The 16,551-nt window shown below is 30.7% G+C and overlaps 1 long non-coding RNA gene across 2 annotated transcripts in view; it reads left to right on the forward strand.

Annotated features, from left to right (window-relative positions):
• The window catches only part of LOC149090040 (uncharacterized), a 181,383-nt gene that overhangs the window by 129,248 nt on the left and 35,584 nt on the right, over positions 1–16,551 (forward strand). For both annotated transcript variants that reach the window (XR_016193161.1, XR_016193162.1), the window contains one exon: positions 9,130–9,174. This is a non-coding gene — a long non-coding RNA (uncharacterized LOC149090040). The remainder of the gene's footprint in view (positions 1–9,129; positions 9,175–16,551) is intronic.

Raw genomic sequence — 16,551 nt, forward strand, 5'->3', positions numbered from 1 at the left:
CAAATTCTAAAAAAAATTATTTTATTCATTTCTTGATAATTCATAACTTTTTTTAAGTTTATTAATCTAATCGGATTAGACTAGGATTGAATAAAAAAATTGAATTGGTTTTAATAATAGGTTACTACCACGATTAAAATATATTAAAATACAGATGAATCTAACAGAAGTGTGCTAACAATTTTGTTTTTTGGTTTTTTTTCTTCCATATTCTTATTAATCTAGTTAAAGCAGATTTTTCTATCAGTTTTGCCCATGAATACAGTATAATTCTGGGGTTTATATTCAAGTGAAATAAAAAATTCGATTATAAATTGAAAATAATGAAAACAATCGATTATAAAGTATTGTATAAAATAATCAAGTATTAGGAATTGTTTTTACCAATGATTCACTACAGTGGGGCCCATGAAAAATCTGATCGGGGCCGACCAAAGATCCTAAAGTAGAGACCCTGCTGCAATAGGCCTATATGGAGACCATGTTTTAACCCTTTTAATGCTTGTATTTTTATTTTTTAATTTGAAATTTACCGTGTTTAGCCTCGTATGCGTCACGTATTTAATTTCAAATTCATCATTATTTCCAATGGAGTAGAACACAGAAATTATTGACGATTAAAATATATGATTCCTTTCATTATATTTAATGTCAATCAAGTGGGATAATTCATTTTCGAATTATTGCAGCTCATCAACGACACGATACATTGAAGGGTTAAATTTTGAGTCAGTCCTTTAACGGTTTGATTTTTAGCATCGGTTTTATTATTCGGAAAAAAGTGTTTTTTGTTCATGAAAGCACTCGATTTCCTTCCCCCGAATAACTGAGATTCAAAACTTAATGTAGAAAACAAAAATTTGAATTACTTCAACACATACGCTATGAATTTTATTTTTTTTTTAAATCATCTCATTTTGAGGAAGAATAAAATATATTTTTATAATCTGAGTCTATGGACATGAGCAAGTCCAGAAAACACTCAGGAACATTTTTTTTCATGAATTTAACATATTGTACATGTGTCTAAACCAGCGGTTATCAACCGGTGCTCCGTGTGAACTCCCCAGGAGCTCCGCGGCAGCTCGAGAAAAGTACAAAAAAAAACAGTAAATTCGGAAAAAATAGTTATAAGTATTTTTGAATAATAATAATAAATCAGTAACTTTGATGAATAAATAAAAAAAACAGAAATTGTATACCAGAAAGGTGCTCCACGAGTCAAAAAAGGTTGAGAGAACCACTGGTCTAAACTAAAGGATCATAATGGGAAATAAAATGGAAAAATTATAAAAATTAATCTAAATCTGAATTCGGCCGGTAAAAGATTAAAAGCTAAAAATTATTTCGGACCATAATATGGTTCGCAGTATTAAATATCATATTGTATTATACGTATATTATACTCTATTATTTCATATTCTATAGTATATTCTGTTATTGTGCATATTTTATATCATATTCTGTTATTGTGCATATTTTATATTATATTCGGTTATTGCATATTGTATATTATATTCTATTATTGTATATCGTATGTTATAATATCGGCAATACTATACTCTACTATACGGATACAGTACAAATACAATAAATATTCTTTTTGTTCGTAAACGTAGATGAAATTGATAACGAAGATCGCTTAATTTCGGTTGATTTTTATGGGGAAAATATATAAAACTATGAATTTTTTTCTACCGGATGCATACCGTAGTTTAGAGTTTTCCTGAAACTAATCTTTGATAGTGCTCTCGAAATTCGGTAGTAAATTTCGGCTTTTGACTTCCTGAATCTAGTATCGTAATAATGGCAAGGTCTTTCCTTCATAGCGAAAGACCATTTAGAATCTAAAGGAACGAAAAAAAAAAAAATTAGTAAGAGACTTAAAACTGCCCTCTCTTGTTCTTCTATATATATATATTTTTTTTTCTTCTCTCTCCTAAAAACTTCCCGGTCTCTGATTCCTGATACTGCTTTCAACTTTTCCGGTCCGACTTTTGCTGATAGCTTTTCGCTTCATCTACCTCCTCCTCAACTTTGCTCATTCCCATTTCTCTTTCCCTTCTAAGAAATTTTTCTTTGGTTATTCCCTAGTTTCTTCTTCCTCTTTTCCCATTCCTCATCGCCTCTCTTTCCGGTCTTTTCTCTTCAAAACCCAGATCAATTTTTTTTTTCTACTTCTTCTTTTCCCCTTAAAGTCAAGGGAAAAGATTTGAAATTAAGATTTTTTTTTAAAGAAAAAGAAGTGAAAGAGGAGTAAGAAAGAGAGCAGAAAGGCTTGAGGTATGAAGGAGGGAAGGATAGTAAGAAAAGAAGAAAAAAAATCTTGAAAAAGAAGGGGTTGACGGGGTGAAATCGAAGGGAATTGTCTGTTCCTTGGAAGCATTCGTCTTCAGCCTGATTGGACCGAAGCAAGAGCCAAACTGCTGGGGAGAAAAAGATTGAAAAAAAAAAAAGAGAAAATTTTATTATTTTCTTTTTTTATTCCTATCCTCTCATTTTCTTACTTCTATCGAAATAGGAAACGTCTTCTAGAGCCAAGAAATATTTCCTCCTCTCAAGAAGTTTTAGTTTCCTTCCATTCTCTGGAATACGTTTAAGGGATAATTTCTCTGTTTTCTGCATACAATGGAGGTTGTAAAGTATCGGGAGAAGAATCATCGTCAATGGTTCAAAATATAAAAAAAAAGTAGAGGGAAATTCTTATTTTTCTTGAAGAAAAAAAAGGGAATTTTATGCCTGAGAAAAACCAGAATCTTCATACGTGCTTGAATAATGCATGAAACGAAATCTACAATTGAAATCTAGAATTCTAAAAACAAATAAAACAAAAAACGGAATCTCAGAAAACCTATTCTGATTGAATTTCATTCGATTAAAATGCATATGTATTCCGCAAACGCATATCACTTTTATGGACCTGCAGTTGAATTTCCCAATCAAACATCACACGCATCGGCGGTCTTTTCCGAGGATAATGTTGAATTCTAGAGAATCATTCGATTTAAAACATTTGCATAACCGAAATGTAATCACATTTTACTTCTTCAAACGCTATTAGATCAGCATCGATTTATTTTTACTAATGTTTGTTATTAATTACAGTGTTGTCCTTAGCAGTTTTGATCTATAAAAAATTCAATAGATTTGATTAAAATCAATCAATGTGATCTGTCTACTCCGTTTCTACTACTTCCTTTTATATTTGATCAGGTATGACGAAAATGTTTACAATTATGTCGCAGTTGTGTACTGTCGTTTCAAACTTGCATACTAAATTCTGTTTCCAATCAATGACATTTGTGTAAAAGTGTTTTGAACTTCCACTGCTCCCCAAAGTCAATTGGGAACAATCGGTGTTCGCAATTTGTATTTGTTCACTGCAAACAATGTGAAAATAAACTATATTCGTGTCAAGATTGACAAGATTATTTTTTTTGCTGAAATTAAAAGCAATCACGTTAATATTACAAGAATATAAAAATTGCACTCCTCACATACATCATAAAACTATGCACATATATAATTTGTCACGTTTGTTTTTTTTACTAGAATTTTAATAGATCTTGCTTATTATCTTTATTCTATTTTGTGTGTCTTGTTTGTATACATTTCATGTGTGCATTTTTCTGGGGTACTTTTTAGTGTATTTTAATTATGCAAAATGTCATAGCTGAATTATGCTGTCATAGCTGAAATGATTAGGTCTTTTCAACTAATGCTTTAGTTTTGTAGTTTTGCACAAAATTTTCAGATGGTGCGATTTGCATAATTTGATTTCAAAACGCAAATTACTACAAATGATGCTCTTGAAAAAGATAAATCCTTTTAAACTAAAATAATTTTCGTTCAAAAAAAACAAATTTTTTTTCAACAATGTTTTAGAGCTACTTATAGAAAATAATTTAGTTACAACTAAACTTTACTCTGTAAAATTCTGTTTTTTCTTTCATTTCAAAACACACATAATAAGACAAAAGTGCAAAAACCCCACTGAACGACATAATGCAAAACAATATGTAATTATTACGTAACTATATACTACTATGGGAACAACACAACAAAGAGAAATAAAGAAAAATAAAATCACACTTTGTAAGCTATAGAGATAGAACAAATACTGTATTCGGATTCGGGACTTCTATTCGGTCCTCTTGCAGAATATTCATTTCAGCCGAATAATGCTTAGGTATTCGCCCGAATATCTGAGTAAATCTAAGCACAACAAACTAATTTTTTAAAAATTTTATTATTTTTTCCATAAATCGAAAATTTACTGATTATATTCTATTTTGTGGTGTATATCCCTTTCTGTGAAAGAGGCTATGCCAGGGCGAGTTTCTAGGATAAGGAAAGCACGAAAATCTGAAAATAGAATCCTGCTGCAATAAGGTAGAAGTGAGCTTGAATTACACAATTTTACTAACTGAAGGTTGTTTCTAGACAAGATGCGTATTAAGCTACTGTGAGAGATAAAAGGGGGGTGGAGGCAAAGAACAGCTAAAGAGGAAAAATAAGAAAATAAGTCGTAAATTTTTATGGCACATTTTTGAGAGTAAATAAAATGGTTGACATTTTCTTAATCAGATTTAAAATTGTAACAGACGTTGAGAAAATCGATTCTGTTATTAATATTATAATACAATATATGTACAATCACCAATAATTTTATTTTCAATCAAAAACACCAATTTCACTTACAATTGTGATGTATTTATTTTAAGAAAATTGATATTCATATTCAGCCAAAATATTAGCCGAATATTCGGAATTCGGTTATTCTGCCAAATCACTATTCATCCCATCCCTAGTATAAGCGCTGTTGAAATTTTACGAAATCCTTCCACCAGGTCTAGATGAGATATTAATTAAGAGAATTACAAATACAAATACAACGCAACAACAGGCAAAATGCCCAATGAGGTGGCTGAGAAAAAGATGCCCATAATAAATATGGATGTCATATACTTCAAAAATACTGAGAAAATTGAAGAGATGAAAATATTAATTAAGCGAATTAGTAAGATGATGCATTACTAAATAGAATTAATAAAATGAGATACTAATTAAGAGAATTAATGAGATATTAAGATGTTTGATAACTGTGTATTAAAAAAATTTAATTATTTATATAACCTATCTATATTATTACTATCCTCCACATAAAGTATGGAATAGCAATGATTTTAAGGAAGCGTATTATGCTTAGGTGAAATCGGAACGAAAAGTCATCTTGTCTCCGCCGTGACTCGAACCCAGACCCTCCCGCATACCGGGCAAGCATACTACCATCTACACCACTGAAGACACGACCCTGCTTTCCTTACTTCACGCACTGCGGCGTGAGGCTTTCTTATTTTGATTTTCTTATGATTTTCTTACACATTGCAAAACAATTTTACATTATAATTTTACATAAATTCTCACTCTTATATAACAATGTTCAGAATAACAACGGTGTATAGGCATTACCAAAAACTATCCATGATTCCCTCTCAAACATCATTAATGAAACATGTATATGCATTAAACATTGGAAAATACTATAATAGTAAAATTAACAGCAGGCCTATAGAATAAAAAAAAACACAATCTTAAATTCATTTATATCTCATTCATACAATTTTGTATTTCCAATGTCACACATAAATTTCAATACAATAGCATTGCTTGCAATACATTTTCCCCACTTCAAACAAAACTGCATTCAAGAAAAATCTAATCATTCAAAAAAAAAACCATTAACTATTACTAAATGTCTTTAATATATTCAAAAAAGTGAAATAAAAATATTTTATTAAATTAGGTCATTATTTTCCATCATATTATGTGTAAAAAATAACAACCAACGAAAGGTCGAACGATCAAATTAAGATTCTCTTTTTTGCGAGATATATTTGCATAGTTATTTTATTGTGTAACAATTAGATCTGGGGGTTTCGATTAAAAGTGTGTAAATTGACTTTATTCGCGTGGTAATGGAGCTTTCGCATATGTTAACAGTTTATAACACCGCATCTAATCCATAATCAAGGAAGGAAAAAAAAAATTGATCAAAAATGGAAAATGATAGGCCGTGTTTCCTCAGGATCACATCCGTTCTCTCCCTATTTTCTCCACTGAATATTTCTAATTTTTTTTTTTTTTTAAATATAAATTCTTCTCATCTGTCCTAATTTTGGCCATAATCCAAGAAATTTCTATACTTCTCCCAGTGTTTCCTGGAACAAGCTCATCATCATCACCACCACCATCATCTTTTGCAGACTCTGGTGATCCTCATTTTTTTTTTCTTATTTTTTTTAATTTTTAAAAATTTTTTGGTATGGGTTTTTTTTTCTCAATTTCTCGTTACTCTTCCTCGACCCTCTTTCCACAGATCGAGGTTTTTTCTCCCTCCTTAACCCTCCCTCCTTCCAAAGGAAATTAATTCTACTTCTTTTTTCTTTCCTTATACGTAATTCTTTAAAAAAAAAAAAATGTTAATCTATTTATAATGTATGGAGACCTCATCACACCCGTGGCTGAGCAATCCCTCAAGAAGATATCGGACGACTCTTTGATTTTTGTATTATAACCCCCGCTACCTAATTTTGATTCGGAATTTGTTGGGAGGACAGGGGAATATAATTCGATTTTTTTTTTTCTGGTAAAATTTTTTGGAAATATCTGTAATTTTAAAGTATTATAATTCAGTTAATTTTTTTTTGGATATTTAGAAATTGATATTCGAATTTTATAGGGTGCTGAGTGGTCATCAGTCACCTGTTATTCCGGAGAGCGGATCATAATATATTTTAAGGAATTCAGTAACCTTACGTTATATGTTCATGTCGGAAGAAATAGAATGATATACAGTCGATGCCTCGATTCCAATAAAAACTCACGTTATATTGAGCTGTCGTTATATCAAACGTTTCAAAATAATTATCTTAAAATAATTCATATCCGAACGGAATAAAAAAATATATAATAAATATATAACTTTAATAAATATATAATTTCATTATAATGTAAGCAATTGCAGTGAAAATGCATCAGGTTAGAAAATAATAATAAAATTGCAATAATTAATTACATGCACGCACCTAAAATATCAAGGGTCAAGGTAAAAAAAATTCTGGGAAACAAAATACACGGATTTTGTCTATTTCTTTGCGAAAAAGAAGCGGGGTAGAGCTGATTTCAGACGTTGTATTTGATTGAATAATTTTTGTAGGTCGTTTTATTGGGTGGAAAATAACATGGAATGAATAGGAAAAATATTTGAATTATTCGTTATAATGAAACCGTCGCAATATCGTGTGGTCGTTATAACGATCGACTAATGTATAATAAGTTTCAATTTTAGTGAAAATTTTGATAATGGTTTCAATAAAAAATTCAAAATATATCGGAATACACGTTATGTAGAGGAACTACTATACCTACACTGAACTGAATGTATATAAATTGAGCATTTCTTAGTGATTACTGAAACATAATCTTTCTCCAAGTAGGGTAGTGACGAAATTTTGAAATTTTAGAATTAACTGAAATTAAATTCTACTGTATCACTCATACGGACCCGTTATAAGGAAAGACATATTCACAATAATTATTCATGCGTAATTGAGCGTTACATATTTACAAGTAATATCCATCTCAGGAGGCCAATTTGGAAACTATTTTGAACGTAAAGAGTTTAATTGGAGTAGGTACTAAGTAATATTTCAATGGTTTTGAACAATTGAATTTAAAAAAAATAACCCATTGGAATTTATAGTCAGTATTCAGACAAAAACAAAAATAATTTCTTATAAACAATGTATTATATTTTTCTGGTATTTTTTAGTTTTTTCATGAAAATCACTTTCATTTTGGGTTACTAAATTTTTAATACATCCATAATTTATATGAACATTTTTTCGTTTTCTTTTCGCCCACCTCGTTAGATGGTTTGTCGATTGTAGCCTTTGTATTTGTGTGTAATAATCATAATCTGTATGAATATTTTAAAAAAAATTTCGCAGAACGTAAATGTTCATAAACCCTTTGTAGGCATAAAATATTATGAATCTGAAGTTCAATGGAACTGAATCAATACTGCATTGTACGGATTGATTTGTCTGATACAATACACGGTTGATGTACAGCTTGAAATAAATATCGAAGGGTTACGAATATTGCAGATGAAATTCGAAGGTTGGTGCGCTAACCTTTCGGACATCAGGCGGCCAGGTGGTATGATACCATTGTCAATACAGACCTTAAGAGACTAAGCCTACTACACAACGATAAAAAAAAAAAAAAAAAAGAGTAATGGTATCAAGATCAAGGAACAGCAGGCGTAACATGCACATCCGGGAGCTCCATGGCAAAGGGCATCATTCTTCTTCGGAGATTTATTCATTGGATATTAGTTTGAGTAGTTTTGAACTTGGAGTTCAATGTGTCCTCATTGCCCAAATGCTACTCGGGATCAGTAGCTACCAATGTTGAAAACGAGAAAGGGATGATATGGAAGGGGGAATTTCCTGTCTAAAAACATTGACCCTAAATTCGGTATATCCGAGTCATTTCAATGTTACAGTAGTCTCCATTCAAAATAGTTTAAAAAACCAACCCTTTTTACAATTTTTTTTTTTATTATACGTCTAAAATACTGCGTTATATCCTGTTAGGTTGAAAAAAAGGGAATAATATGTGTGTGAAAAAAAGAAGGGGGAACCAAAGGGGTGAAAAAATACGTTTAATATAATAAGGGATTCCCGGACCCACGGGGTGAACGGCTCCAGGTGGAGTCAAGCAACGGGTTAGAAGGATAAAAAACTATTGGTAACATATTTTTTTAACGTAACTATCAAATTTATCCTTTAGTGAAGTCTTTCGTAGGTATCACTTTTTTTTTTACCAAAACCGGGGTGTCAAAAAAAAAAAATAGGGGATGTCGAAGAGCGCCTTATACGTGCATGATTTCATCGCTAATAGTGTCATTTCTAACTTGAATCTCTACCAAGAGCACGTGCTCGGGAAAGAACTGATACATAATGTTTAAGAGTTAGTTTCGAGTTGATGTGAAATTAGTGATTCGTATGATGTTCGACTTCATGGTGATTCTCTCTCATGTAGAACTTCGTTATTTTCCAGGTTGAGAACTATTTTGCTTTGTGAATAATAGGAGAGTTGATAACGGTGAGTAGAGATTTGGATAAATACTAATTTTTTAATTTTTGTTGAATAAGATTCGGTTCGACGAGACTTGTTTCAAATTCAAGTGATGTTGAATTCGATCAGATGTATTTTGATCTTGATGCTTAAACCTCATTTGTTAGATTTTCCAATTTATATTTTTGTTCAATTTATTTAACTTATATTAGTTCAATTTATTCAATTTATATTGGTTCAATTTATTCAATTTATATTAGTTCAATTTATTCAATTTATATTAGTTCAATTTATTCAATTTATATTAGTTCAATTCATTCAATTTCTATTAGTTCGATTTATTCAATTTCTATTAGTTCAATTTATTCAATTTCTATTAGTTCAATTTATTCAATTTCTACTAGTTCAATTTCTTCTAGTTTTCAATTTTTATTAGCTCAATATTTTTCAATTTGTTTATTGGTTCAATATTTTTCAATTTCTCTATTAGTTCAATTTCTATTATCCTAAATCACTAGCAGTGAGACTCAACCAAGATTTTCTATCAATAAATAACACAATTCTTAAGGTATGTAACATTCCTTTTAACACAAAGACTTAACTTTTACTCATTCCACAAATATACAATATATTTGATGGTAGAAAGCCAGCAGTAATTTTACAAGGATAGTGACGGTGAAATAACTTTCTACTAATTTGAATTCGTCAGAGCGCTCAAAAGTCTTCTGACAACTACAAATTCGTCAGCAAATCTCGTATTTGAATTTTTTAATGAAATTTATCCTATGAAACACAAACGCGGAATCTCATTATTAGAGCCCGGCAGTTCAGACAAAATTCCATAAATGCCATTGTTGCCTTTTCAAAATTTTTTGGAAAAAATGTCATTTTTGCCTTTTCAAAATTTTTTGGAAAAAATGTCATTTTTGCCTTTTCAAACTTTTTTGGTAAAAATGCCATTTTTGCAATTTTCGTGCCAAAAATGCCTTTTTTAACATAGTTTTACGTCTATTAGTGAATTTCAGAGACCATAATCTGTAAAACTTGGATATTTTGGACATGGAGAACTTCAAAAGAATTGTGCTTTTTAAAATTTTCCAACACTCGGTATAAATTATCAGAAAGCCCTCCTCCTCCTTCCAGCCCCAATTAGACATAACCAAGTGATCTAAGAGATTGGTGCTAGAATGCATTAACTTTGCTTTGACCGGATGGTGTTAGACGTGAATGACTTTGTTTCAGATGAACGCAATCCATGTTAGAGAAGCAGAGGAAAGTTGGAAATTTGTTTCCCCCACAGTCTTCACATATGTCTCGCTCAGGCTCAGTAATATGACTGCCGTTGAATGTGTATAGTGGACCGATGATTGTCCTAAGAGGTCATCAGTTGATATCATAGCTCACACAAGGCGGGATAAGAGCAGACAGGGCTCTGGGGCCCATGTTGTTTTGATTTTTTTTTTCACCATAAATGCACTGCAAACAACCATGGCTATTTATTAAACATGCATATATAGTATTCGATTAAATTGGCAAGAGTCGCCCTCAGGGGTGTGTGACAAATGAGGCCACACAGGGCCCCGCGTTTAAAGGAGTCATACGTGGTAATATGAAAGAAAATTAATTTTTTCCTTTTACAAAAATAGAACAAGATAGTCATATTTCAACTATAGAAATCATGAGTATTCCAAATAATACAACAAATAAACGAGAATCATTCGCAGCTCGTTTAACCCCACAGATCATTTTCTCTACCGTCTGGTAATGGTGGCCCTGGAATTGGCCTAATCCTGAGGGTCTAGTAACATTTCATTTTGGACTTGAAATCAATTTAATTTCGATAATAATATAATGCAGTTATTATAAACTGTAATTAAAGCAATAGACGGATTAATTTGAACCAATGTTTGTAAGCCCCCCCTTTTAGACCCCTTAATATCTTTGTTTTTAGTTATTTTTTCTTCCTTCCAAAAATAGTAAATGCCGTTTTTAGTGCCCATTTTAGGCATTTTTAGTGGCTTTTTGGCCTGCCTATTTCAATAATTTTTAGTGCCTAAACTTCCGATCTCTACTCATTACAAAGTATTATGACCAAAAAATTGCGTATTTATACTTTGTAAAGTCAAAAAAAAAAAAAAATTTAATCACTTGAATGATGGGTCAGAAGTCTTTTGACACAAACAAACAACTAATAGTCAAATCCACCATATCAATGGGCATTGCGATGAAGTATAATAAATCAACTCTTCATTGGAAAACCTTTGGATTGCAAAACTACTTGGCAAGTCTTTGGCATGGAATCAATGCGCTTGCCCCGTGGTCAGTGGGTATTTTTTCCCATTCCCTTTTCACACAAAAGAAAAAACCATCGAATTTACATCATTTCTGACTCGGACTCGTCAATCGAACTCAATCAATGTTTCAATCACTCAATTTTTGATGACGTTCAAGTTATTGACTGACTTCATCACTCATAATACTCTAATTTTTGCCTTTCAGGTAATATCTAAACACTTTTGTGCTATATTTATGTTCAGCCAACGTTTTACTAGTGATAAATTTGCATTAACTCCGTGTTACGAATTAAAATCATCAAGTTCTTTGCCCAGTAGACACATTTCGAGAATCTCTCTTTCATTACATTTTGATTGTTCTGTCTATCCTACATATCTGCTGTCTTTTTTGGTCGTATTGAAAGAAAATGACTTTTTACAGGTTTTTGAGATTATACTAAACATGGTTCTAAAAATTATGAACTGCTTTTAAATACCAAAATTACTTGACACTTGAGCTTGACTTCACCACTTACTGAAAAGACGTTATTCACGCTTTACCGAAAAAAAATCCACCGAATATGTTCTATGTTTTAGGGTTTTCATTATGTGTTCTGCATAATCCTACTATAAATTCATGTTAAATAAGAATTAATTACTGCCACATTTGATTAAACTGTATTTGTCAAAACACTTTCGATCCACCCAGAAAAAAATAATTAGACAATAGAAAAGTTCACTACAGTTGTCGATAAATATATTCCTACTGCTTTACATATGTCAACGTCTGGGCAGTGCATGTAAATGAGTTGGTGCTACAAACATTATTTAACTTGTAAAAAGACTTTTGAGCACTACTGTATTTATAAAATGGAATGTTACAGATGAAAATAAATTTTCCTGATCTGGTAATTTTTATTTTTTTGGACCCAATTTTTTATATTTACCCAATTTCATATCTTGAATTCTGATCCATAATTTTAACTTCTTTTCTGAGAGCAGTCCTTGCTTAAATCTTTTATTTTTGTTGCCATTCTTATGTGAACATTTGAGAACATTCTTAATCAAGTATACCTACGCAGCAATATATTTATTAGATATAAGTTTGTTCATCATTTCAAATTGCTGGGCAGTAAATGAAAGCGATGGCCAGAAGGTGGCACAAAGTTTGCACATCAATCAATGAAAACTAGATTTAACTTTTAAATGTGCATGATTTTTTTTTTTTCGAGCTGATAAATTTTTCCATGTTACTGATGCGTATTGAAAGCCGGAAAAATCATTAAAAAAAATCTATTTCGAATTGTACTGCTAAAACAGGGCCTTAAAGAGAACGTACAGGACCCCCAAAAATTGCGCACAAAATGAATTGTATTGAACAATATTACTTTCCTAATATATAACTACCTTCTTTGTGATTCAAAGTGAGAAAAAATTTTGATTGCAAACTCCGAGATAAAAAAAAAACGAAATGCAAACAAAACATTTTAACAAATCGCACTTTCGCACACAAGCAAAAAGTTGTTACCGTTAATTTTGGCATCTACCAACAAATTCGAAACAACAAAATTAAATAACTATATCCTTTCAAAACTTTTCAGAGATGCTACGAAACTCAAAGTTTTAGCAATTACAAACGAACCTTAATTACTATGAACAACCTTGCGAGAATTAAATGCTTTCACTTCTGAATAATAAACTTAAATAATTCATTTTATGGAATATTTTTCTACTCAAAATTGACTATTCTAATGCTGTTCTTCTACGGGAAATCGTTCAACATACAGTAGTTGCTTATACGAGATAAATGCCAAATAAAAGAACAAATGATGATAAGAACATAAGATGTAATTAGTAAATAGTTTAATCATTTTTTCTTACCACTGTCATTTTCATACACGGGAGAAATGACGGCTACTACGACTACTACTACTACTCGACCGTACATGCACTTCGTAAACATTTCTCTGAGAGCGGTAACTGGCTGGAATCTGCCAATTTAGAGCATCTGTAGTTCCGTAATTCCCATTGGGATTAGATCCCTGACTTGAGAAGCGCTAATCACTCTATTAGATGCAATTAGTCAAGAAAGACAATAGGAAAAAAAAATTAAATGTATACGTCTTTGTAGTATGCGTAATATCGTTGGCACATGAACAAGTGAAGTCATAAATAGCAGTTGTAGCTTATATCTGAAATAAGGTGGAAATAATATTTGAAGGTTATGGACAGACTGACTTGTATTAAATCTTATTGAAGAAAAGTCTTTATGACCTAAATATGTATAGAGATTGCTTCATCAAATACTTTAATCCTTCAACGCATGAATTTTTATTTTATAGTTTAAAATTTACCACATATAACCACGTTTGTACTATGGTGATTCGCCATCTATTTTTCATTACGTTTTCAAATTCAAAATTCACTATTAGTTTCTACTGATTTAACACGAAAAAAAAAATTTTTTTTCCTGATGCATTGAAAATTTAAACTGTCAAGGTTATAAATTTATTCATTTTTAAAAAACTTTATCCAAATAGTTGAAAGGCCTAACGTAAATGGATTTAAACAAGTATGTTGTTTGATTCATGTATATTCCTGTAGTTATTCTAATAAACCTACATAGTAAACTTCAGATTCCGTCATTGTTGAATCTTACTTATCTGTTATGCTAATTATTAGCCTTGTGTGGAAACCGTACTCGACATGTTTGTTACAATGTGTATTATTCATATGTGCTACATTCATCTGGGAGTTCTATGAGAGGTTCGATTTCATGAGTACGGCATACACTTGCAAATTTTAATTAGGTTCTTAATTAGGTCATTTAGACCATATCATCGACTAAATATTATATCATGTTGGATAATTTAGAGATAGTGTGTAACCTTTGACAATTGTCCACATTACATCATTTCAGATGTTGCTTCAGGCGTTATTTTAAATTCAAATTCTTGACGTACAGATCGTTTCTTTTTTCTTAAATATTTTTTTCATCGTTGACATGAATATTTTTATTATTTCTGTTTCCTGATCAGAAAATTACAGCTTTTTAATCACGTGAGTTTTAAGTAGTCTTACTCTATAGCTTGATAACGATGTACAGCTGATAACGTTTTCAAAAAATCATCGTGAAAAAACGTTGTAAGCGGGAAAACGCTTTAAACGGGACATTTCATTAGGATTAGTAAGAGATGAACATAAAAAGTTAGATCGTACTAAATGGGAAAACGTTCTTTGTGGGAAAGTTATAAGCGGGATCCTCTGTACACCATTTGTGATATGGTTGTTTTCTCGGCTAAAATATAATTTCAACGGGAACAAAATGGGAATAACTTCATACAAAATAATTTTACGCAGCTACAAATTGCCTAAAATTTTCTGCATTTAAAGATAACTTAGGGGTTTGCAAGCATGTTAACAGAACATTTTAAGAACATGTGTACTGTGAAATCTCAATATAGCTATACTCTGCGGAGTAAGAAAAATTATCGATATAGCGGAATTATCGTTATAGCAAGAGATAATATTATCATTATGTGCTAAAACATTTATGTTTTTGTTGACATCTTTTTTTTCTGAATCAGCGTTGTTAATACCATCAGGAAAAGTATCTTTTGAGCGTTTATTCGCTTTAAAAAAATTGTAATTGGTTGCATGATCAATAAAATGCAGCAAAATGCACTGCCCCCGAGAAGAACAAAAATAAGTAATGAAATTAACATTGAATTCAAAAGGATTTTGAGTGAAATTTAAAAAATAATCTCTTCGAAAATATTGTTATAGCGGGATTTATCGTAATAAAGGATATCGTTGAATCGAGAGGAGTATAACGTGTATAACATTAGCCTATAGGTAATTCCAAACAAGATTTGAAAAAATATATTGTTGTAGAGGAATTTCTTGTAATGTCTAGTATCCTTGTAGCGAGGTTTCACTGTACATCCCAAAATATGTTTTTCTCTGAAAAATCATAATTTTAACTATTATTGTTTAAATTTAAGTTTCTGATGTTAATTTGGGAGATAAGTAGGATTTGGGAAGAGGAAATTGAAGTCTGTTACAAGGATGTCAGTCTCCGTACTGAGATCTGCGCAGCGAAAGTCTAGAACTCTGACCGCTCGACTAATGCCAGTATCAAAAATTTAATATTGGTTATATTTAGCATTCTTCCCAAAATTGATAAGAATTAAATTCAAGTTACTATTTTTGTTCAGGGATTTTCTGCTGTGAATATGAATAATCCCACGTACACAAATTAATATAATTAATTGACGAAACATTTCTGTTGTAATAAGTTAAAGCTACAGAGATTTTTGTTCAGACCAAACATTGAATTAGAAGAAGAAAAAGAAAAAAAACACAAGTATATTCATATCAATTTACGTAATGCGTTTACGAATACAGTATAAAACAATTAAAAACACTGAAAGTCTCAAAAAACATAAGAGAGCTCCTCTCACTGTAAAAAATAATTATAAAGTAAATTATGTATGCACTTTATATTCATTATCACTTTCGCCACATGCTTTCATGAATAATAGAGATAAATGGTTTCAAAATATGTTAATGAAGTATAAAAAAAGAAAAGCAAACACACATTGACTACTTAAAAAAAGCAACTCATTAGATTTTCCCATGTATTATTTTAAAAAATTATACCAGATTAAAAGCTTTATTTATTCTATTTTTCACCTTTTATTACTTGAAATGGAAGTAATTACTTCGATACGATTTCTTTTTTGTGATAAACATCGCTACATTTTTTTCTCTTCAAATATCGTTTCTTTTTATTAGACAAAGAAATAAAGTTAATTTATTAAAGTTAAATTTGTATTTGAAACAAAAAGACTCAAGTGCCGTCGTATTTTTTCAAAAAATTATACATAAAAGACATAACTATTAAAAAAGTTTTATTCCCCATAAGATATTTAAAAAAATTAAGATATAAATATCGGTTAAGAATATTTCATATTTAAGAAATTGTTTTGTTTTTTTTCTGTGAAAGTTTAAACTGTTAATGCATGAATTCATATTGTTGAATTTAACATGTTTTATATATAGATTGTAAATTCATGAATACACTACTATTTTATTTCGCAAATTTTGATTTAAACTCTACCATCATTTA

This window comes from Pholcus phalangioides, unplaced genomic scaffold (genome assembly GCF_987345545.1).
Source record: "Pholcus phalangioides strain wild (caught in Gottingen) unplaced genomic scaffold, Ppha-v1.0 ptg000001l_1, whole genome shotgun sequence".
NCBI lineage: Eukaryota > Metazoa > Arthropoda > Arachnida > Araneae > Pholcidae > Pholcus > Pholcus phalangioides.